Below are 22,583 nucleotides of genomic sequence, written 5' to 3' on the forward strand. Positions count from 1 at the left end.
TATTAATACGACCATTTCAGAGGAGGGAACTGAGGCTCAGAAGGGTGAGGTAAATTGCCTAAGGTTGTTAAAATTCCTTGCCTTGAACACTCAGCTTCCTCTCTTCCCCCTTCTGCTTCCCCTGCGCCACGCAGGGACTGCCTGCCCAGACGCAGTTCTCTCTACTCTGCGAATTCCTGCTCCCTACTCGACAGCCGTCCCCCTCCTCAAATCTTCCTGCAGAGCCCTGACGGTGGTTCACAGCCCCCGAAAAGAATGTGCCCCCGTGACAGGATTGACTGGAAGCTGCTTGAAAATAAACACTGCCGGACGGGGGGGCGGAGCCTCCTATAGCCCCCTCCCCTTCCCTCCTACGTATACCCCCACCTCCGTCCCCCAGAGCAGTTTCCTTTCTCCCTACCTCCGTCCTTCGCTTTCTATTCAGTATGGGGCTGGAAGCCCTCGTCCCCGTCTTCTGAGGTGACTACTGTCAAGTTAACAGTAATCATGATAATAAACTTTCCACCAGTGAACAAAGCGTTCCACACAAAGGTCTCTTCCGATCGCTACATCCCTCGGAGACAAGTATTATCGCCCCTCCCGTCCCATGTTAGAGCCTTGGACATTAAGGCCCCAGAAATAAAATTATTTGTCCAAAGTCATGAAACAAGTAAGGAGTGGGTGCAGGACGCCTCCGCTCCACGCTTGGACACAACGTCCTGCCCCAGCCAGACTCCGGGAACCGTGACTCCAAGGCCATCCGGCCCCAGGGAGGCGTTTTTCCAAGTGCCCCCGCCTCCCCCCGCGACCCCCTTAGGGTTGACCTATTGTCCCAGAGGCCTCGCTCGCCTCCTCCTGGGCGGCATCTGCAACCCCGACGCCAGAGCAGGGCCCGCTGGGAGCCCACTGCTGGGTCCCTGGGAATAGGTCACAGGGCTTTCCGAGGAGGCTCCCCTCCTGCCTCTGTCCTGACCTCTCAGACCACTCTGCCCACGCTCTCGGGAGAAGTAGGAACTTCCCACTGGAAAGCAAACCCCCTGCAGCCCGGCGGGGCCGGGAATGCGCTGGAGCTAGGCTTCAGACCTTGGCAGCCAGGCACCCCGGAATCTGAGCAAGTGGCTGCATCTCGGGGAGGCACCGTGCGCTTCCTGGAGCAGAACTGTGGATTCAAATTCTGTCTCCATGGGTCTCCAGGCAAATTCCGTAACCTCTCAGAGGTTTCTGCTTTTCTGATTTGTGGAACTGGGAATACTAGAAGCATCTACCTCTTAGGTCGCCTGAGGATTCAAGGAAATTACCTCTGTGAAGCACTTAGCGTGGTGCCTGGCACAAGAAACGCCCAATAAATGTTAGTTTATTATTAGGAAGCCCGGGACAAGTGGAGGATGATTTTTTTTTCCGTTTGGGGTGTGAGCTCTGTGTCCCTGCTCACACGGAGGCCGCCGATGTGACCAGGTGGCGTCCTTTGAGGCCGCGGCTGGCCATGGGGAGAAGGGGAGAGCTTTTGAAGAGCCGGGCTCACCCCAGTTACTCTGTTTGGGGCGGGCCCCGGCGGTTACGTTAATGGGAGCTGCGGCCGCCCGGCGACCTCGCTGTGTGCGTCTGTCCTGAGCCGCGTGCGTGTCGCGGCCTGTAAGTGTTAGGAGCCGGGTCCCTGTTGACGCGCTTGAGGGGACCTCACCTGCGCCTGGTTTAGATTTTGGCTGGGACAAGAACCTCAGATTCACCTGACGGATGCGTGGCGTCCACGCTGTGTACACAAACCCCAGTGAGGCTGGAGTCCCGGGTGCTCGGCCTCCGGTTCATCGAACAATTTGCGCTATTAATGGTTATTTTATTTATATCGTTAGAATTGTTTCCCCGGGTCTGTTTACACCAAACGTCTGGCCGTCCCGGCTGCAGTGTTTGGACAGAGGATTATACTAATGGATAACGAGCTAGGAGGGGAGAAGAAGGCGCGGCTGGAAACGGGGCTCCAGGACACCGTGCCGGGTGGGCCTGGAGGGAAAGGGGAGCGGGCCTCTCCCAGGCTCGACCTCTGACCTTAGAAGGGAAGGAAACTTGTCAGCCGCAATTGGAAACCTTGGCCTCCCGCGGGGTGGAGGCTGGCTGCTCCCGGGACCCCTACCACTCTTCTCTCTAGGCGGATACCAAACTCGAGGTCGTCTTGCTTGGGTGAGCGCGCGTCAACAAGTAAACAAGACCGGGAGCTACCAGGATGGCGGCCGCTTTGATTTCCTCGCAGTCGGTGGCGGCCTGCTTACTGCTTCGGCCTCCAAATCCGGATTAGGGCCAAGCCCCGGGCGCCTGGCGGCCGGCAGGGTCAGAGCTGCCTTCAAAGGGCGGCCGCCCAGCGAGTGCGCACCTCCGGGAGCTGGAGAGGCCCTGCAGCGCCCGGCGCAAGGTGCGCACACGCTTACCCACTGCTAGCCCGGGAACAAAACGCGACCCGCGCACCCATCCAACGCAGTGGAAAGGCCGCCATCTGGCAATGGGGGAGTTGCCCACTGGCGCCCAGGACCAATGTAGGGTTTCATAGATCTTGGCAGCCTTCAGTTTGAAAAGACTAGGCCTGGAATTCTTGACTTTGGAGTCAAGTGTCTTTGCTATAGGCTAGGGGCTGATGCGTGAATGTAGCTAATCGTTTAGTTAGCATTTACTACGTGCCAGACACCGTGCCTAGCGCTTTTACTCTCCACATAATCGTAGGAACGATTATCCCTTTTTACAGAAGAGAAAACAGGAGGCTTCGGTAACCTGAGCAAGATCTCACAGCTAGTAAGTGGTAGAGCCAGTATTCTAGCCATATAGTCTGTCTACAGAGCTAGGGCGGTGGTTCTCACTGTTTTGTGGTTTGAGCACTTGCTTGGGATCTTCTCTCCAGATACGCGTGACCCTTTGCCAACAATTCCAGGGGCTTCAGGGAACCTCCTGGGTCCGGTTATACAACTCGCATTTGATTTCACGTTAATTTTGAACACAGAATAAGAAGGTAGTACTTTTTGTTTTACAACTTAAGGTTCCTGAAGCTCAGAGGGGTAAAGTCACTTGCTCGAAATTACATTGCCGGTAAACGTGGAGTTAGGCTTTCGGGTTTTTGAGGTTTTGCCTTCGCGAGCACCACTTCTCCAGTCTCTCCAAACCCTGAAGTTCTCCTTTTCCTTCCCGCATGGCTCCCTATCTCCTCTCTGGCAGGAGGACGTGGGACCAGCCCTTGAGAGGATCTGGGTTTCTTGGGGGGCCTCTGGGAGGTGATCGGCTGGCGGGGGCGCAGCGCCAGACCCGGGTTGCCCTGTGCTCTGCGGACCATGCTGCCACAAAGCGCGCTCCGGTGAACGGTTTATCTAAAGACAACTTCTGTTTCTCGTTCGCGGTCTGGAGTTGCCCTGCAGCCGGCAATGAAAAATGCGCCTTTTCCCGAGACTCTGGCGCTGGTGATTTATGTGGGAACGGTGCTCGCCCGCGAGGCCTGGGCTGCTCAGCCTGGCCTAGAGTGTGGAGGGCGGGGGCGCCGGCCTGAAGGAGAACCTGGTGCCCCCGCCCTTCCAGCGCCCGCTTTTACGGCGCCCCTTCCATCCCTACCTCCAGGACATTTTACAGCCGCTCCCCCAGGAAGCCCAGCGCTTTATCGCGGTAAAGTAAACACCATTATCCTAGGTCCATTAACACGGAGATTTCGGCGTTGTAAATAGACCGCGTGAGGGAGAAGGGCAGCCCCTGCGAACTCCCTTGTAAAACGGTGAAGGTTCTCTAAGATTTATGGCTGCTGATTGGCCCCGCAACCTTCTAAGAAATCCCAGGCTTGGCCAAAGCCAGAAGATGGGGCATTCGCCCTAACCTAGAAATCTCGCCCCGAGGGTTAAGACTGCAAGGGTAGGGGGTCCTCAGGACGTGTCTGGCTCAGTCATTAATTCTCTTTAAGTCACAAGCCTAGGAATGCCAATTCCTTTCCGGCTGTGGATGCAAAGATAAACTCTTAGCAGGAGCTGCCAACCCAACCACCAGGATGCTTGTGTTCAGGCTTCTTTCTCATTTGTAAACTGGATAGTGCTTTCAGCAGCTACTTTAGGAGTCTATAAAGCGGAGGGACTTGTAATTGGTGGGCACTGCCCAAACACCTATTAAACCAAGGGAGGCATTTGGCCGGCTTGTTTGGCATTACTTCTTTAGCCTCTCTTTCCAAAATGATATGGACACCCTATTTATTCTTGGGCCAGCCTGTAAATATGAAATCAAGTAGAGATGATGGTACTGGCACAAGAGTGGGCAGTCCTAATTCTCCACCTCTCTGGGTTTCTATTTCTGATGAATATTTTGTGAATGGTTCCAGGAAGTTTCTGCTCATCTGTGGAGTGGTTTTCTTAGCCCCTCAAGTCAATATTTATATTAAACAGTGGATTCTGAACTAGGAAGGGTGGCTCAGTTTGATTGGGAAAACAAAGGGACAAGTTGTTCAGGCCCAGGGAAGCTGCAGGAGAACCTAGCCTCTCCTAACCCTTGCCAAAGTCACTTTCAGGACACAGTCCATGCCCAGAGTGGCTCCTTCTTTATCCCTGAGAACTCTGTAATTCTGGCGCAGTCCACCACCTGGCTGAAAGGTCAGGTTCTGGGGAGGAGCAAGAGAAAGAAAACAGAGAGCAGGGTTGCCAGAAATTGTTTCCTGGCATAACTGGCTCTGCCTAGAGCAGGACTCTTTAAACTTTTTGTGTGTGCGTGCCAAGGGCCCCATTGGCAGTCTGGTGAAGCCTATTGACACCCACCCCCCGTGAATAATATTTTTAAATGTATGAAATAAAGTACATAGATCACAAAAGAAACCAATGACATTAAAATACAATTATAAAAATATATTTTTAAAAATGATATGGTAATATACATAGTTCTTTATTATTTGATTAAATAACAAAATCTAGTGGCAGATCTATCTAAACAACAACCATAATTTCAAAGCAGTGATGAGTGTAAATAGAATTTCAAGGTATCTGCCATAGCAGTAATGTGCTCTAACAATATCAATGATATATATTGGTGGCAGAGTCACAGGTGCTACTAATACTACTGGGTTTATTGCCTTTATCAAAAGACATTCAGAAGAAATGCTAGGCAGGGTGCAGTGGCTCATGTCTATAATCTCAGCATTTGGGGAGGCTGAGGTGGGAGGATCCTTTGAGCCCAGGAGTTCAGGTCCAGCCTGGGGAACCTAGTGAGATTCCATGTGTGCAAAAAATAAAAATAAAAAAATTAGTTGGGCATGGTGGCATGTACCTGTGGTCCCAGGTATTCAGGAGGCTGAGGTGAAAGGATCACTAGAGCCCAGGAGGTCAAGGCTACAGTTAGCCATGATCACTGCACTCCAGCCTGGGTGACAAAGTGAGACCCTGTGTCAAAAAAGAAAGAAAAAGAAAGAAAGGAAAAAGAAAGAAAGAAGGAAGGAAGGAAGGAAGGAAGGAAGGAAGGAAGGAAAGAAAGAAAAAGAAAGAAAGAAAAATGTTAACTTCTAGTTACAGCTAATAAAAATAAAGATATACAGGTAACCTCATTTTATTACACTTTGTTTTATTGTGCCTCACAGATAATACATTTTTAACAAATTGAAGGTTTGCGGCAACCCTTCATTGAGCAAGTCTATTGGTGGCATTTTTCCAAAAGTGTATGCTCACTTCATGTCTCTGGGTCACATTTTGGTAATACTTGTACTATTTCAAACTTTTGGATTATTATTCTATCTGTTATGGTGATCTGTAATCAGTGATCTTTGATAATACTATTGTAATTATTTTGGGGTACTATGAACTGTGCCCATGTAAAACAGTGAGCTTAATCGATAAATGTTGTAAGTGTTCTGTCTGATCCACTGACAGGCCATTCTGCCCTCCCCTCCTCAAACCTCCCTATTCCCTGAGGCACAACACTATCTAAATTGGGCCAATTAATAACGCTACAATGGCCCGTAAGTGTTCAAGTGAAAGAAAGAGTCCCGTGTCTCTCTTTAAATAAAAAGCTAGAAATATGACTAAGCTTAGTGAGGAAGGCATGTCCAAAACTGAGATAGGCTAAAAGCTAGGCCTCTTGCACCATTTAGCCAAGATGTGAATGCAAAGGGAAAGTTGTTGAAGGAAATTAAAAGTGCTACTTCAGTGAACATACAAATGACAAGAAAACAAAACAGCCTTATTGCAGATATGGAGAAATTTTGAATGGTCTGGATAGAAGATCAAACCAGCCACAACATTCTCTTAAGCCAAAGCCACATTCAGAGCAAGGCCCTAACTCTTTAATTCTATGAAGGTGGAGAGAGGTGAGGAAGCTGCAGAAGAAAATTTGGATGCTAGTAGAGGTTGGTTCATGAGATTTAAGGAAAGAAGCCATCTCTGTAATGTAAAAAAATGCAAGGTGAAGCAGCAAATGCTTATGCAAAAGCTGCACTAAGTTATTCAGAAAACCAAGCTAAGATAATTGATGAATGTGGCTACACTAAACCGCAGATTTTCTTTTTCTTTTCTTTTTTCTTTCTTTTTTTTCTTTTGAGACGGAGTCTCGCCGTCACCCAGGCTGGAGTGCAATGGCACGATCTCGGCCCACTGTAGCCTCTGCTTCCTGGGTTCACACAGCAGATTTTCAATGTAGATAAAACAGCCTTCTCTTGGAAGAAGAGACCATTGAGGACTTTGATCATGAGAGAGCAGAAGTCAATGCTTGGCTTCAAAGCTTCAAATGACAGGCTGAATCTCTTGTTACGGGCTAATGCAGCTGGTGACTTTAAGTTGAAGCCAAAGATCATTTGCCATTCCAAAAATCCTAGGGCCCTTAAGAATTATGCTAAATCTACTCTGCCTGTGCTCTGTATATGAAACAACAAATCCTGGATGACAGCACATCTGTTTATAGCATGGTTTACTAAATTTTTTTTTTTCTTTTTTTGAGACAGAGTTTCGCTCTTGTCGCTCAGGCTAGAGTGCAATGGCACAATCTCAGCTCACCGCAACCTCTACCTCCCGGGTTCAAGCGATTCTACTGTCTCAGCCTCCCAAGTAGCTGGGATAACAGGCAAGCGCCACCACGCCCGGCTAATTTTGTATTTTCAGTAGAGACAGGGTTTCTCCATGTTTGTCAAGCTGGTCTTAAACTCCTGACCTCAGGCGATCTGCCCACCTTGGCCTCAGTTGAGATCTGCTGCTCAGCAAAAAAAAAAAAAAAAAAAAAAAAAATCAAAATATTACTGTTCATCGACAGTGACCTGGTCACCTAGAGCTCTTATGGAGAGGTACAAGGAGATAATGTTATTTTCATGCCTGCTAACACAGTATCCATTCTGCGCCCCATGGATCAAGGAGTAATTTCCATTTTCAAGTCTTATTTAAGAAACTCAGTGTCTAAGTCTATATCTATAGCTACCAATATATAGTGATTCCTCTGATGGATCAGAGCAAAGTCAATTGAAAACCTTCTGGAAAGGATTCACCATTTTAGATGCTGTTAAAAACATTTGTGATTCATGGGAGGAGGTCAAAATATCAACATTAACAGAAGTTTGGGAGAGGCTGATTCCAAGCCTCATGGATTACTTTGAGAGGATCAAGACTTTGGTGAGGGAAATAACTGTAGATGTGGTGGAAATAACAAAAGAACTGGAATTAGAAGTGGAGCTATGACTAAACTGCTGCAATCTGAGGACAGAGCTTGAGTGGATGACAAGTTGGTTCTTATAGATAGGCAAAGAAAGTGGTTTCTTGGCTGGGCGCGGTGGCTCATGCCTGTAATCCCAGCACTTTGGGAGGCAGGCGGATCATGAGGTCAGGAGATCAAGACCATCCTGGCTAACACGGTGAAACCCCATCTCTACTAAAAATACAAAAAAAAATAGCTGGGCGTGGTGGCAGGCGCCTGTAGTCCCAGCTACTCGGGAAGCTGAGGCAGGAGAATGGCATGAACCCAGGAAGGTGGAGGTTGCAATAAGCTGAGATCACACCACTGCACTCCAGCCTGGGCAACAGAGCAAGACTCCATCTCAGAAAAGAAAGAAGGAAAGAAAGAAAGTGGTTTCTTGGGATGAAATCTGTTCCTGGTGAAGATGCTGTGAACATTGTTGAAATGACAACAAAGGATTTAGGATATTCCATAAACTTAGTTGACAAAGCAGTGGCAGGATTTGGGAGAATTGACTCCAATTTTGAAAGTTACTGTAGGTAAAATGCTATCAACCAGCATTGCATGCTACAGAGAAACCTTTTGTGAAAGGAAGAGTCAATTGATATGGCAAACTTGATTGTCATCTTCTTTTAAGAAATCACTACAGCCATGCCAGCCTTCAGCAACCACCACCTTGATCAGTCAAAAGAACCATCAATGTCAAGGCAAAAGCCTTTACCAGCAAAAAGATTATGACTTGCTGAAGTCTCAGATGATCGTTAGCATTTTTTTTTAGCAATAAGGTATTTTTAAATTATGGAATGTACAGTCCTCTTGCACACTCAGTAGACTATAATATAGTGAAAACATAACTTCTATTTGCATTGGGAAACAAAAAAATTTGTATAACTCACTTTATTGCACCATTAGTTTGAGTGCAGTGGTCTGGAACAGAATCTACAATATCTCTGAGGTATGCCTGTATTTTTCCCTTTTTAAGTTCATGGACTTAACTAAGGACCTGGATTTGGTCCTCAGATCCCTTGGGAATTCATAAACTGCCAGGTGAAGAACATGTGGTCTAGGATCAAAACCTAGATCACTTCATCTGAAAGGGTGATATTTAGATCATCTGCATCAGAATCTTCTAGGGGTGTTTGTTACAAGATTCTAGAGTCCCTTCTCCTTCTAAGACCTCCTCTGTGGGTAGATCCAGAATGCTGCATTTTCATCTTAATGCTCAGAGGATTTTTTTCACACAAAAGTGTAAGAATCACTGCATCTGATCCTCATGGATTAGCACCAACACTTTGGTTGGCTGCTTGGATGATGAAAGGAAGATCTCCTTGGAGAGCTGGGAGGTGGATGGGAAAGCAGGGAGTCTAGGCTTTTCTGTGGAGACTGCTTGCAGGTGGTGTACGTGACATTGGTGGGCACAGCAGGTGAGGCATGTGAGAATAGCAGAGATGGAAGTGGAGATGGGGCATCTTGGTGAAGGTTCCCAAAGTGCTGGCAAAGGCTCTGAAAATACTTCAGGAATTAACTGAAATTAATCCTGTATTTAATCTGAATCCCCATTCCTACCCTGACCCTATATTTTACACACAATAAGAGAAACTTGTTGAAGACCACATTGTTTGTGGAAGAGGTAGTCCACTAGACTTAAATGCCAAGTTTAATTCTTACACTTGGTGGTGATGAGTTCAGGGTGTAACCACATGGTCAGTGGCAAGGCGGATATAACTTTTTCTTCTTGAAGCACTGGCTTCCATTTGCTTTCAGGTGTTCCTAGGTTCTATGATCCTTTACAGAGTCTTCCTGAGTTGGCATATTTGGAGCTTTCACTCAATGAGTAATTACTTGCCATGGACCAGGTGTTGACCTAGATGCGATGAAAGCTACAGAAATGAAAACAAGAAATGATCACTCCTCTTCAGGAATTTTCACAGATACATTCTCCATTCACTATCAGTTGTTTTGTTTTGTTTTGTCTCGTTTTGTTTTGTTTTTTTTTTAGACAGGCTGAAGTGCAGTGGCATGATCATAACTCTGCAGCTTCAACTCTTGGGTTGAAGTGGGAGCCTGGCTAATTATTATTTTTTTTCTGTAGAGATGAGAGTCTCATTATGTTGCCCAGGCTGGTCTCACACTCCTGAGCTCAAGCAATCCTCCTGCCTCAGCCTCCCAAAGTGCTGGGATTACAGGCATGAGCCACCATGCCTGGCCTAATCAGTATCAATCTTAAGTAACCTTGATAACCATTAATTCTTTTGATCCAGACCTAATTTGATATTTGTGCAGTTGCCAAGGCCAAAGTCTTATTGGAATGGAGGAGAAGAGCTTTTAGTATATTGATTAATTGGAGACCTGTCTTCTCTGTTGTAATAGGTAACTAGTTAGACCATGAGCTTTGATGAACACTATTATAATATTAAAGTGTTGAACAAAGTGGGGCTTGTTCCAAATGTTAAGAGATGGGTAAGATACACCCAATAGGACACTTGAAGATAGCTATGAAATTGTTAGCCCCAGATCAAGCAAGGGATTATAATTGATAGCACAGAGTAAACCCAGCTCTAACTAATAAATGTTCACCTGGCATGAGCTTCAACTCTAGCAGTCTTGTTCGCCTTATTTATATTCTCCCATGTGCTTTCATCAGGGTCTTAGATCACACTCATGATAGCAGGTGGGTCTGTGTGAAGAATTCAGAGATTAATGAAACCATGGCAGAGTGGAAAGGGAATAGGGGCTAGAGACAAAATATCTGGGTTCCAATTCTGTTTTTGTCACTGAAGAACTTTGTGACTTGGGTAGAAAAATTGAGTTTGAGTTTTCTGTTTGGTAAAATGGGTATAGTAATACCTATTTAATAACCTTTGTTGGATGGAGTAAGATAATGTGTAATAAAAGTGGCTTGCAAACTGTAGGTTACTGTGCAATGTCAATAGCTACTATGTGCTTTTGGAGCCAGATAAACCTGAATTCTAAACCTGGCATGAACCATTTACTTGCTAAGTAACTTGTCTAAGTTATTTAACTTTCTGAACTTCAGTTTCCTCATCCATAAAGTGGGACTAATACCCACTTATCTGGTTACTGTTCTAATATTTAAATGAGATTGTTGTATGTAAAAGAGTGTCCACCACATTGTAAGGATGCCTACAGCCATTCCTAGGTTGTTAATGCTAGGATGACAGTGGCTGTGTCCTATATATCTTTGTGTTCTTAGAATGTGGCAGAGACTGCTACATACAGTAGACTCTTAATTTTGATTGAATAAATAACTAAGGAAGCTTTGTATATATATCTCCATGCACAGCATAAGCTACACTTACACAAAGTATTCATTGGCCAAGCAGAGCTACTCCTGGGTTTATTTCAACCCCAGCTCTACCCTAGTGGGTCATTTGCATTCATCTCTCTCCCTGGAGGAAGATGAGGTCATGATGAGACTCAGAGTCTGCAGCAGCAAAGGGCTCCAGTACATGGCTTTGGTAAAAGATACACACTGCTATATTACTATTCCTCAATCAAGCAGTCAATCAACAAATGTTCATTGAGTCACCACTACGTACCACGCACTCTTCTAGGCATTGGGGATTCAGCAGACAGACAAGGTTTCTGTCACTAGTCCCTTTAGACAGTACAGAGAGTGGCTTCTAGAGTTTCCACTTCTTTTCTTGTTTTCTTTTTGAGATGAGTAGATTTGAAGATCTGGAAGTTGAAGCCTGGGAAACTTGTTGCAGTCACTGAGATGGTCTCCATTGGAGGATATTAAGGATCTATGAAGGACTGGTGAATTAAGCATACAGTAGTCACATACACTAGTCAGTAAATACATAATTCACACACAGACACACACACACACACACATACACACACACACACACAGAGAGAGAGAGAGAGAGAGACAGAGAGAGAGAGAGAGACAGAGAGAGAGAGAGAGACAGAGAGAGAGAGAGACAGAGAGATTAGTTTTCTATTGCTACTGTAACAAATTACCACCATGACTTAAAAGGAAAATTCCTGCCCCCTCTCCCATTTTTTTGGTGTATATGGGGAGAAAGTTTTGGATCTACTCTCTTTGCAAATTTCAAGTGTACAATACAGTACACACAGTACCTGACTTATGATGGTTCAACTCACACTTTTTCAACTTTATGACTTTGCGACTTAATGTGTACATTAATATTCATCCAGCCATTCTTTTTTTCATTTTCAGCACAGTATTCAGTAAATAACACAAGATATTCAATACTTTATTATATGATAGGCTTTGTGTTCAATGATTTTGCCCAACCTAGGCAAAAGTGTTCTGAGCACGTTTAAGGTAGGCTAAGCTAAAGCTATGATGTTTGGTAGGTTAGGTATATTAAATTCATTTCTGACATGATATTTTCAATTTGTGTTGAGTTTATCAGGGTGTAACTGTATTGTAAGTTGAGGAACATCTGTATTATTAACTATACTCATCATGCTGTGCATTAAATCCCCAGAACTTATTTATCTTATAACTAAAGTTCATACCCTTTGACCAGCATCTCCTCATTTCCCCCAGGCCCCAGCCCCTGGCCACCACCATTCTTCTCTCTTTTTCTATGAGTTCAGCTCTTTTAGATTCCACATATAAGTGAGATCGTACAGTATTTGTCTTTCTCTGTCTGACTTATTTCACTTAGCGTAATGCCCTCAGAGTTCATCCATGTTGTTGCAAATGGCAGGATTTCCTTCTTTTTTATGGCTGAATAATATTCTGTGTATCTATAAATTGCAATTAACAATTTATTTACAAAATTTGTATGGGTACATAGCAGGTGTGTATATTTATGGGGTACATGAGATATTCTGATACATGCCTACAATGTGTAATAATCACATCTCACATCAGGGTAAATGGGGTATCCATCACCTCAAGCATTTATTCTTTTTTGTGTTATAAACATTCCAATTACACTCTTAGTGATTTTTACAATGTACAATAAATTACTGTTGACTGTAGTCACCCTGTTTTGCTGTCAAATACTAGATCTTATTCATTCTAACTATATTTTTGTACCCATTAACCACCCCCACTCCTCACACCCACCCACCACTCTTCCCAGCCTCTGGTAACCATCATTCTACTGTCTGTCTCCATGAGTTCAATTGTTTTAATTTTTAGCTCCCACAAATGAGTGAAAACATGAGAAGTTTGTATTCCTGTGCCTGGTTTATTTCACTTACCATAAGGACCTCCAGTTCCACCCATGCTGTTGTAAATGACAGGATCTCATTATTTTTTATGGCTGAATAGTACTCCATTGTGTATATGTATCACACTTTCTTTATCTACTGGTTGTTGATGAACATTTAGGTTGATTCCAAATCTTGGCTATTGATACGGTTTGGTTGTGTCCCCACCCAAATCTCACCTTGAATTGTAATAATCCTCACATGTCAAGGGCAGGACCAGGTGGAGATAATTGAATCATGGGTGCAGTTTCCCCCATACTGTTCTTGTGGTAGTGAATGAATAAGTCTCAGAAGATCTGATGGTTTTATAAATAGGAGGTCCCTGCACAAGCTCTTCTTGCCTGCCACCATGCAAGATGTGACTTTGCTCCTCCTTTGCCTTCCACCATGATTGTGAGGCCTTCCCACCCATGTGAAACTGTGAGTCAATTAAATCTCTTTCCTTTATAAATTATCCAGTCTTGGGTATGTCTTTATTAGCAGAGCTAGAACTGCTAATACAGCTATTGTGAATAGTGCTGCAATAAACATAGGAGTGCAGATATCTCTTTGATATACTGGTTTTCTTTCTTTTGGGTGTATATTAATACCTAGCAGTGGGATTGCTGGATCATATAATAGTTCTGTTTTTTTGTTTTTCGAGGAATGTCCATACTGTTCTCCGTAGTGGTTGTATTAATTTACATTCCTGCCAACAGTGTACAAGGGTTCCTTTTTCTCCACATCCTTGCCAGCATTTGTTATTGCCTGTTTTTAGGATATAAGCCATTTTAACTGGGGTGAAATTATATCTCATTATAGTTTTGATTTGCATTTCTCTGATGATCAATGATGTTGAGCACCTTTTCAGATGTCTGTTTGCTGTTTATATGTCTTCTTTTAAGAATCTCAGCAGTTTGGGAGGCCAAGGTGGGTAGATCACCTGAGGTCAGGAGTTCGTGACCAGCCTGGCCAATATGGTGAAACCCTGTTTCTACTAAAAATACAAAAATGAGCTGGGCATGGTGGCTGGAGCCTGTAATCCTAGCTACAGGGGAGGCTGAGGCAGGAGAATCACTTGAACCTGGGAGGTGGAGTTTGCAGTGAGCCGAGATCATACCATTGCAGTCCAGCCTGGGCAACAAAAGCAAAACTCTGTCTCAAAAAAAAAAAAAAAAAAAAAAAAATGTCTCTTCAGACCTTTTGCTCATTTAAAAAATTGGTAATTAAATTTTTTCCTGTTGAGTTGTTTAAGCTCCTTATATCTTCTGATTATTAATCCATTGTCAGATAGATAGTTTGAAAATATTTTCTCCCATTGTGTGAGGTCTGTTCACTTTGTTAATTGTTCTTTTGCTGTACAGAACACAATTTCTTCTGCCTTTCATCTGTTGGAAATGCAAATTTTTAATTTTACAATTCTGTAGGTCAGAAATCTGACACAGATCTCACATGGCTAAAATCAAGGTATAAGCTTTTCTGGATGCTCTACGGAAGAATCCATTTCTTTGAATTTTCCAGCTTCTGGAGGCTACCTACATTCCTTGGCTGGTAGCCCCCTGCTTCCATCTTCAAAGCCAGCCATGATAGGCCAAGTCCTCACGCTGCCATCTCTGTGGTTCTCTCACTGACCTTCTGTAGTCATATCCCTCTGTGACCACAGATTGGAAAAGTTCGTTGCTTTTAAGAATTGATGTGGTTTTGCACGGTGGCTCATGACTGTAATCCCAGCACTTGAAGCCGAGGCGGGTGGATTACCTGAGGTCAGGAGTTCGAGACCAGCCTGGCCAACATGGTGAAACCCCTGTTTCTACTAAAAATACAAAAATTAGCCAGGTGTGGTGGCGGGTGCCTGTAATCTCAGCTACTTGGGAGGCTGAGGCAGGAGAATTGCTTGAACCCGGGAGGTGGAGGTTGCAGTGAGCCAAGACTGCACCACTGCACTCCAGCCTGGGCAACAGAGCGAGACTCTAAAAAAAAAAGAAAAAAAGAAAAGAAAAAAATTTGATGTGATTGAATTGAGTTCACCTGGGTAATCCAGGTTAATTTCCTCATACCAAGGTCGGTACTTCTAATCACAGTGCAAAATTTTGCTATGTAAGGTAAAATATTCACATCTTCCAGAGATTAGGGTGTGGCATCTTTGGAAACCACTCTTCTGCCTATCAGGGAGTGGGAGAAGGAGGATGGGGCAGAAGGATTTCCCTAATGTTTTTACCAGAAAAATGGGCTTTCAATAACTGAAAAGTTAAGAATTAAGAATGCAGCTAAAGATCAACATTTTCTAGTAAACTATATTACACTCTGCTGCACAGTCAGCAGCTGAATACATAAGATATGACTCTCAAGGCACAAGTCAGCTCTATTAACTTCTGCCCCCTTCTCATCCAGGAGCCCCTGCTACACACAAGCCATCTCAGTGCAGGCAATCAGATCTGTGTTAATTGCCCTTTAATCTTTGTTATGTTTTCATGTTTCTATCTGATGTCAGATGAGCCCCAGGTGGTAGAATAGCTGAAGTTTGTCTTCGCTGCTACTCTTGTCTTCACCCTACCGCTAAGCAGACTCTTCTGCTTAAAAGCACACACACAACTATCTGAGGATGTTTTTTTCTTTCTTTCCTTCTTTCCTTCTTTCCTTCCTTCCTTCCTTCCTTCCTTCCTTCCTTCCTTCCTTCCTTCCCTCCCTCTCTCCCTCCCTCCCTCCCTCCTTCCTTCCTTCTTTCTTTCCTTCCTTCCTTCCTTCCTTCCTTCCTTCCTTCCTTCCTTCCTTCCCTCCTTCCTTCCTTCCTTTCTTCCCTCCCTCCCTCCCTCCCTCCCTCCCTCCCTCCCTCCCTCCCTCCTTCCTTCCTTCCTTCCTTCCTTCCTTCCTTCTTTCTTTCCTTCCTTCCTTCCTCCCTTCCTTCCTTCTCTCTTTCTTTCTTTTACAGAGTTTCACTCTTGTTGCCCAGGCTGGAGTGCAATGATGCAATCTTGGCTCACTGCAACTTCCGTCCCCCAGGTTCAAGTGATTCTCCTGCATCAGCCTCCTGAGTAGCTGGGATTGCAGGCAACTGCCACCACGTCCGGCTAATTTTTTGTATTTTTAGTAGAGATGGGGTTTCACCATGTTGGCCAGGCTGGTCTCGAACTCCTGACCTCAGGTGATCTGCCCACCTTGGCCTCCCAAAGTGCTGGGATTACAGGCATGAGCCACCGGGCCTGGCCTATTTTTTTCTTTTTAAAGGTATACATATGGGGAAAGACTGGAAGAGAACACTCTAAAATGACGGTAATTGTTAGGTGGTGAAACTGTGGATTTCTTTCTTATTTCTCTTCTAGATATTATCTAATATTCTTTGTATTTATCAATAAAATATATATTCACAAGTGTCAGCCATTTGATGGAGAATGATTTTCAATATGGAACTGAGAGTTGGAAGCCAAATCCTAGATTTTATACTTTTATATCTGAGGAGGCAGCCTTGCTCAGAAGTGAGAAATACGAGAATCATGTGTAGCTGAGTTAGATTTCTAATTCCTCCACGTACAACCTAGTTGACTCCCTGCAGATGACTTCATTTCCTCAGCTGTAAAATGAGAAAACTCAGTGGTTTACCTTATAGTGTTACTATAGGAACTAAATTACAGATGCATGAAAACTTCTTGGGCTGGTGTCTGGCACGTAATAGGCCCTCAATAAACATAAATGTTATTTTTAGAACTCAACCATTGCTTAACCCAGCCCTCAACGCAAATATAAAATCCATTATCAGAGACAGCAGGAGTGGTCATACTCCTAGTTTCTGAATGTGGTATTTATGAACAAGCAGAAGGTTTCCACTTGAGAACCTTCAATTTGAGTGAAAGCTCATAAATGACCTAATCATATATACTATTTGTAATGCAGGATATTAAAGCAAATAAAAAAACAGCCTTCCAAATTTATTTACTTATTAGTTACGGCCCACTTAGTATATTCCAGCCCCTTTACAGACAGATTTCTGTTCCCAGGAACTTATAGTGTACCAGAGAGAAAAGAAATGAGCACATAAAAAGCTTTAAAAAGAGGCAGAGTAGCTGGTCTGGCATGGTGGCTGACACCTGTAATCCCAGCACTTTGGGAGACCTAGGTAGGTGAATCGCTTGAGCCCAGGAGTTCGAGACTAGCCTGGTCAACATAGTGAAACCCCATCCTTAGAAAAAAAACACAAAAACTAGTCAGGTGTGGAAGCACACACCTGTAATCCCAGCTACTCTGGAGGCTGAAGTAGGAGGATCATCTGAGCCCAGAAGGTGGAGGTTGCAGTGAGCCATGATCACACCACTGCACTCCAGCCAGGGCAACAGAGTGAGACCCTATCTTGAAAAAAAAAACAAAAGCCAGAATAGACAAGAACTCTGGATTCTGGAAGGTTAGAGGAGAGGGCTTCTCTGCAGAGGTCAGGGAATGATTCATGGAGGAGGTGGGGTTTGAACTGGACCATCAAGGAGGTGTGTGGTTTTGACAGGGTGATGAGGTGGTGAGAAGATATTCTGAATTTCCCTGCAAGCATTTTCACATACAAGCTGTTACCAACACAAAGATTCAGTCATGTCATTCCCAAGAGTTATACTCTTTGAAATAGGGAAGAGTTTCAGTGCAATATTACATGGTTCCTAAAATGATAAGTACGCAAAGAATTTAACGTAAGTTGCTTATGTTAAACAGTTCTCACAAAAGAATATATCAGGCCGGGCACGGTGGCTCATGCCTGTAATCCCAGCACTTTGGGAAGCTGAGGCAGGCGGATCACGAGGTCAGGAGATCGACACCATCCTGGTGAACACTGTGAAACCCGTCTCTACTAAAAATACAAAAAAAATTAGCCGGGCGTGGTGGCGGCCGCCTGTAGTCCCAGCTACTGGGGAGGCTGAGGCAGGAGAATGGCATGAACCCGGGGGTGGAGCTTGCAGTGAGCAGAGATAGTGCCACTGCACTCCAGCCCTGGGCAACACAACAAGACTCCGTCTCAAAAAAAAAGAACATATCAAAAATGTATGCACAGTATCATCTCAGTTACGTCAAGTACACAGAAAAATGATAAAAGGAAATACTTGAAAATGTTAATACCTGTGACTAGGTATTAAGAGTATGGATTTTTTCTTCTATGTAGTTATTGTGCATATGTGTGTACTAAATAGAAAGGAGTATATAAAACATATGTTCAGTTTTAATAACAACAAGAATATAAACATTTAACTCACCACCCAGGTAGAGAAATAAACCATTGCTGGGACTTAGAAGTTCCCTTCTTTCATAGTGTGCCTTCCTTTACCCCCAGATATTATTGTGTTGCCTATTTCCTTAGAATTTTTCAATCTGTGTCTCTCTAAACACCCTATTGCCAAAGTTCTGGGGAAAAAACCTGAGTCTCAAACATAAATCTAGCTGCCTATGAAAAGAACAATATTGTCACTATTAGATGATGGCGCTCAGGAGGAGATAAGGTGAACAGAGCCTCTGAGTCATAGTCCTGCTGTAGCTTTCCCGAGAGTTTACCTGCACCATCTTGGACAAGACAATGGGCAAGACCCCTCTTCATGGGAACAACACTGTTCTTTTAGACTCTCCATCAGTCTCTTCGGGACTGCCTTCACCCCTCTCCGATGCTGGCTCACCGCTCTCCTGTGTCCCACATTCTTTTCATGATTACTGCCTTATTTTGTAGGAACACTGCTTCCAAGAGCTTTTTGAAAAAGGGAGGATACATGGGATATCAACAATCTAAGACCTTGAATAGCTTAGAATTACTTTTATTCTACCCTTATCTTTAATAGATGGATTGTTTAGATCTAGAATTTTTGTTTGGAAAATGATTTTTCTTCATTATTTGGAAATCTGTCTGCGCCCCCTTTTTTTGAGACAGAGTCTTGCTCAGTCACCAGGCTGGAGTGTAATGGCACGATCTCCGCTCACTGCAACCTCCGCCCCCTGGGTTCAAGCAATTCTCGTGCCTCACCCTCCCAAGTAGCTGGGAGTACAGGTGCACACCACCATGCCTGGGTGATTTTTTATGTATGTATGTACGTATTTATTATTTATTTATTTATTTATTTTTAGACTGAGTCTCACTCTGTCACCAGGCTGGAGTGCAGTGTCGCGATCTTGGCTCACTGCAACCTCCGCCTCCAGGGTTCAAGCAATTCTCCTGCCTCAGCTTCCCGAGTAGCTGGGACTACAGGCGTGCCACCACGCCAGGCTAATTTTTGTATTTTTAGTGGAGACGGGGTTTCACCATGTTGGCCAGGATATTCTCAAACTCCTGACCTCATGATCCACCCACCTTGGCCTTCCAAAATGCTAGCATTACAGGCATGAGCCACCGCGCCCAGCCTTTCCCCTTTTTAAATTCTTTTATTTTCTTTTTAGAGATAGGGTCTCACTATGTTAACCAGGCTGTTCTCAAACTTTTGGTCTCAAGAGATCCTCCTGCCTCAGCCTCCCAAAGTACTGGGATTACAGGCTGAAAACATGGTTCCATGGTCTTCTAGCTTCCCATGTTAAGTGTCGAGAAGTCCTAATCATCCCTAAATCACCTTCGCTTTCTCTGGACTCTTGTAGAAGCTTTCTTTCCCCTCAATATTGTGAAATTCCACCATAATGTGCCATCCTGTGGGTCTATTTTCATCTGTTGTGTTAAGCACTTGAGGGATCCTTTCTGCCTATCAATTCATGTCCCTCAGTTTGCTAAATGTTTTCGGGTTATTTTATTGGTTTTTGTCCTCTATTTTTTTCTTTTCCTCTTCAATTATTTGGATATTGGATCTTTTGGGCTGGCCCTTCGTTTTCCTTATTTTGTCATTTTTTTTAACCTCTTTGACTTTTTTCAACCTCTTTGACTTTTTTCTTAACTTTCTGGAAGACTTTCTATGTAGTATCCTGTTCAATAGCTGAGTTTTTCATTGTTGCTTTCATGTTTTTAATTTTATGAGCTCCTTTTTATTTTGTTCTCTGAATGCTGCTTTGTTGAAACACAACATTCTGTTCCTGTTTCCTGGTTGCAATATCTTCTTTCTCTGAAGGTAATATTGATAGTTTTGTTTTCTTCTCTCTGCATAATTGCTGTATCTTTCAAGTTACATTTGACTTTTTTTTAATCTTTGTATTTCATGATAATGGCTTTCCTTGGATGTCTAGTGCTACTTGAATGTATGTAGACTTCTGATTAAGATCTGATCTAAATGTGCTGATGGGAACCTCAAAGAGGAGTGGAACTTCTGACTCTGCACCTCACTGTATTGTGATTTGGGTGAGCTGTTGGTTGCATAACCTTCAATGTCAGAATCTGTAGGTATTTCCTCTTGGTCTGGTCAAATTCTCAGGGAGGCATCTTCCATTTTCCTGCTTGATGCTGCTTGTTCTGAGACTTTGAGGATTCTATGGTACACATTGGATTGGCTCTCAGCTTTCCCCATTGCTGGCTTGGAATTCAGCTTCTTGATTCTATTACTCTACCTTTCTTATAATTGGGAGGTGAAAAAAACTAAATAACAAACAAACAAAGGTAGGGCTATGGTGTGAGGTTAAACTCTGGATCCTAACATAAAATTTTTATTTCAGAAAAGAGCCAGACCTGTGTAAGAAGATGCAAAAATCAAGGACATTATGTATGTCTAGCTGTTCAGCTAACTTTTCAGTCACTTGGGGTAATAAAGGAAATCCTGGATTTCTAGAGCAGCAGAATGTTAGAATTGGAAGGCACCTTGGGGCTAATCAAGCTGACACATGTACAGAAAAACCCCCAAGCCAATCAGCCTATATTTGCTCCAGATTGCATTCTCTGAGCTTTGCGTTTGCCTGGCCTAATGGACAGCTAGCTCCAAAGCCTTAAGTACACATCTCCCAAGAGAAGAGTGGGAGCCCAGAAGTCTGGGGTCTTGAAGGAAAGGAAACGTCAACAGGTGATCTGCCCAATGGATTATGTACTCACAGAGGCACTAGAGAAAACTGTATACAAGTTGCCTCATCAGGTTTTGCCCCTTTCAATAAAGTTCTGAATATTTGGAAAAGGCTTGGTCCTGGAGGGGAGGGTCAAAGCGTGATTATAAGGAAGAATGATGGAGAAACCCGTCATCTCCTGTTGTGCTACCATGGGTAATGCAAGGCTAGAACCCTGATTTCCAAACCCATCATTAAAACCTGTGCCATGGGGCAAGTAATAAAAACTATTGTTATAATACTTCTAGCAGCCTCGATTGGTAGAATCATGGTAAAAAAAAAAAAAAAAAAAAAAAAAAAAAAAAAAAAAAAAGGAACCAGAGGCTTTTAAGATGATCTTAGATGTCATTCTGGTTGTTCTTTCTCTTGTAATTGCACTCATTTGGAAATATACTGACTTGATGCCATACCCTCCCTTTTTTGTTTTACCATATTTTGTACTTTTTTTTTTTTACTGAAAAATCTGCTAGACAAATTCTAAAAGAGCTGTAACCCTATTTTTATATTTTGTATTTAATTGTAATTATGTTTATTTATATGAATGGGCATTAAATTCATGTTTTTCTAATTTCAAAATGTGTAAGTATCCTATTTTCCCACATACCCAGCCTTTAGTTTCCTTCTCTAGAGTCAACCAATGTTATCAGTTTTTAAAATGTATCTTTCAGAAACATTTTATCCACGTACAAGTAAATAAGCACATATTCCTTTTTTCTTCCCTTTTACCTTTTGCACAAATGGTAGCATTTTATACAAGGTTTCTGCACCTACCTCTGCACCAAATATCGCTTACTGTTGCCTCACATACTTCTGCGTAATAGTCCATTGTATGGATGAACCATGATGGATTTAGCCAGTCCATTATTGATGACCCCCTGGGTTATTTCGTCTCCACTTTTTCTTTTTGGGATTTTATTTTCTTTCGTTCTTCTTTTATTTATTTCTGAAAAATAGGACGTAAATATTTAGAATTTTTTTTGAGACGGAGTCTCGCCCTATTGCCCAGGCTGGAGTGCAGTGGCATGATCTTGGCTCACTGCAACCTCTGCCTCCCTGGTTCAAGTGATTCTCCTGCCTCAGCCTCCCGAGTAGCTGGGATTACAGGTGCCCACCACCACGCCCAGCTAATTTTTTGTATTTTTAGTAGAGACGGGGTTTCACTATGTTGGCCAGGCTGGTCTCGAACTCCTGACCTCATGATCCACCTGCCTCATCCTCCCAAAGTGTTGGGATTACAGGCGTGAGCCACTGTGCCCAGCAAACATTTAGAATTTTAATAGTTATTGCCAATTTACTCACTAAAAAGATTATAATAGTTTACATTCTCATCAAATAGGAATGGAAGTGCCTGTTTTTTTCAGTTTCACCAAGACAGGTTATCCTCAGTCTCTGAAATATTCATCTAATAGGTGTTATTTATTGAATTTTAGATAGCATTTTCCTCAATTTAAACAAAAGGCAAATAATTATCAGATAAAAATTACAAAATAGGAAAAGCAAAATGAGATGATTTTTAAAAACCACAATCCCACCCAGCAATAATAACAAAGTGATAACTTGGTGGGTGTTTACTGCCAGTGCTACAATTTATATTCCTTTTCTTCCTTTTGTTTTTTGGTACAAGTATGGTAACATACTCTATTTATTGTTTCATAGCTTATTTTAAAAGTTAATAGCATATGATGAATATTTTAATATTATTAATTACTTCTGTCTTTAAGATATTCAAATTTTTATTATACAAATTTTGAAACATGTAAAATAGATACAACATCATAATAAGCATCCACACATCCACTACC

At 43.3% G+C, this 22,583-nt stretch overlaps 1 non-coding gene across 1 annotated transcript; it reads right to left on the reverse strand.

Moving 5' to 3' along the window:
• Positions 1–21,216: 21,216 nt before the first annotated feature.
• Positions 21,217–21,278, reverse strand: LOC129478086 (U7 small nuclear RNA). The gene has a single exon (XR_008656250.1). It is a non-coding gene; the product is annotated as a U7 small nuclear RNA (small nuclear RNA).
• Positions 21,279–22,583: the final 1,305 nt, after the last annotated feature.

This window comes from Symphalangus syndactylus, chromosome 2 (assembly GCF_028878055.3).
Source record: "Symphalangus syndactylus isolate Jambi chromosome 2, NHGRI_mSymSyn1-v2.1_pri, whole genome shotgun sequence".
Taxonomy (NCBI): domain Eukaryota; kingdom Metazoa; phylum Chordata; class Mammalia; order Primates; family Hylobatidae; genus Symphalangus; species Symphalangus syndactylus.